We start from the raw sequence: 2884 nt of genomic DNA on the forward strand, positions 1-2884 counted from the left end.
CCTCTGCAATAATTCAAGACCATCTTTTGCACAGTGAATAGAGAGAAAAAAAAAGTCTGAAAAAATTATTTTAATTTTTAAAATTGAAGGGTTCAAATGATTTTTTTTTTTCATTTGCAAATTTTATATGATAGAAAAATGTTGATTGCATTTATATGATGAAATGAACACAATGCAATTGACAAAAAATCTTATGTTGTACATTTGAGGATTTGAAACCAATAAAAATATCAGTGAAACATTTCTATTTATTATTGGCAAAAGTTCTACTCAAAAGAATTTAGACCACGTCTGCCCCCTGCTGGCAATAACTATTAATGCACGACTCGGCTCTCGTTCCAAATTTTTTCTTTCTTTTGTTTTGCAGAAACAAAAAGAGTCAGCCTTCTTTAGTTTAGTTTTTTTGGATTAAAAAAACACATTTTTGGTTTCAAAGTTTGTTTTTCTTGAATAAATAAAAACAAAAGTTTGCTGTTTGGAGCATTTCTGATCTAATTTCATTTCAGTGTAAGGAAACAGTTGCACTTAATTTTTTTCTATCTCTCTTTTTGTTGTTTGTTGTTGTTTTGGGGCATCATCTTTCTCAGTCTCACCATGAGAACAAATGAAAGAAGCAGAACATACATAAAAAGGCTGTTGGTTATTCTTTATTTGTTGAGAGTTTTACTGTAACCATTGTTGAACCAACACTTTTCACAAAATCTGTGTGAATATAATAAAAACATGGACATATGAAAGAAAAGACAAACTGTGAACAACAAATAAAACAAAAATATTCCAGGAATTTTGCAGTGGTGTCACTTATTAAAAGAGGATTCAAATGTTTTCAGTTTATTTTAAAATCAGGCTAATCTAGTAGATAAATGTGGGAATATTACAGAATATTTCTGTATGTAACCATTAGACTTTTACTTTCACTGAATCAAGAAAATCGATATGATCTGTGTTTATAAGATTACACTTGGCTTTCCTCAGTAACCTGTTGTTACTTTAAATGTCACACATATTTGGTCCTTGTTCCCAAAGTTAGGTATTAACTTGTGACATTTCCTCAATTACATTTACTAACTTCATGAAAAACATCTACTCACTGCATCCTATGTTTTAGCTTTTCTAATGGAAAACCAAGAGTCTTACTCACTTATATTGTTACTTTAGACTGTTTTTGTGTGGTCAGCCTTTACACATCAAAAATAAACTGATTATAAGTTTTATTCTGTTTGAAATGCATTTCAAATCACAATTTTAAAAATATTTTTAAGCTGTCTAAACCTATGGCATCAAAACGACAATGTTGAAAGTGTTACATCACTGCAAAGACTGAATCTTAAGAAAGGAAAAAAAACTTGTTTTAAGAAAAACGTCTGTAACGCAAGAAGAATAATCTCATCCAAAACATGTGCATGTGCTGCAAAATGTAGGAAATGGGTCTTTGGCTTTGAAGAAAAATGCTACTGATAGAAATAAGTAATAGGTTTGTAGTTTTTATTGTTTCGTTTTAGTGGTTTTAGTTGAGCAGTTGTCTAACATGTTGGATAACTGGGCAACTGGTGGTAAAAAGTTTAATCAGAGGGGGTTATTATGAGAATAGCTCTTTCAGCACATATTCTTATTTTTTGCTGCACAACAGCATCTAGTTGCTGTGATTGGATGGGAGAAAAAAGATCAAAAAGCATTGAAGTCATAATAAAATTTCGTGTTTGACTTTTTTAGATTTTCAATTCAAGTTAATCCACTACAGCTGGAAGAACACAAAGAATTTGATTTTGTAGGCAATTGTCAAAAGCAAAAGAAGTCCAAACTCTTCTGTACAGAAAAATAGGACATTATTTTAATTTTTTTTTAATAACATTTTGACAACTTTTTGTGGAAATCCGGCCTTTGGTTGAGGTGACACGTTTAACATTTACGAAAAAATTTCCCCAAAACGTTTTCTAACTTCATGTGTCTGAACCATGAAGTACAATTTTCTAAATGTTACAGAAAACGTGACAAAACCATATTATAAACTAAACATTTCGGAAAGGATTGTGGTGCATTAAAGGTTCAAATAGAAAAACGTAAAAAATGCATTCATTTGGGCAGTGGTATTTTTAAACGCTGGTATTACTGGTATGTGTTTTATATCTGATTGTATAAACCAGTTTTTCACAATAAATCTGCAATTGTACAAATTTACTCTTAAGAAATAATTTTCCAGAAAGATCAGACTTACAAAAGGGTCAATTTATGATTCTTACGTCTGGGCTTTAAACGCGGCGTGAGGATCCCGGAAATGTAACCATCATAGGTTGGTGAGTGGGTTGAATTTGAACTATTGACTATAGAGAACTCTATATAACTCATAAAGAATATAGTTATAAATATATAGAACTCTATGTACAGTCAATGCTGTGAACCAGTATCTGCCAGATAATTCAGATAAGCCACATTACCAACCAGAAATTTACTGATGGCTCCTATTTGCCTCCAGAATAACAAACAAAAAATATCGGATTCTATGTCACAGAGCTGCGTAAGCAGCTGCCCACATTTGATACAAATCCTCTATGAACTCTTACATTAGTTAGTGATTCATCTATGTAAGTATTTACTTGCATTTTATTTTTTATTTACCCTTTACGCTGTTGAGCATCTAACAGCTATATAAAAGGTTAAAAAAGGTTAAACTAAGTTAAGAAAATTAGTAAAAGGATAAAATCTGGCTCTTTTGTTCAGTTCTTCAGTTTGGTTTCTCTTGAAGTCAAGTCCTGTGATGTCAAATGGCTTGTAATTCACTTGTCTATTTTAAAAACTGTGAAAAAACATTTATTTTAACCAGGTATGTTATCTAGAACAAGTTCTCCTTTACAATATTGACATGATGGAGGAGGAAAAACACGAG

The sequence above is a fragment of the Oryzias latipes genome, chromosome 12 (assembly GCF_002234675.1).
Source record: "Oryzias latipes chromosome 12, ASM223467v1".
In the NCBI taxonomy this organism is placed as follows: Eukaryota; Metazoa; Chordata; class Actinopteri; order Beloniformes; family Adrianichthyidae; genus Oryzias; species Oryzias latipes.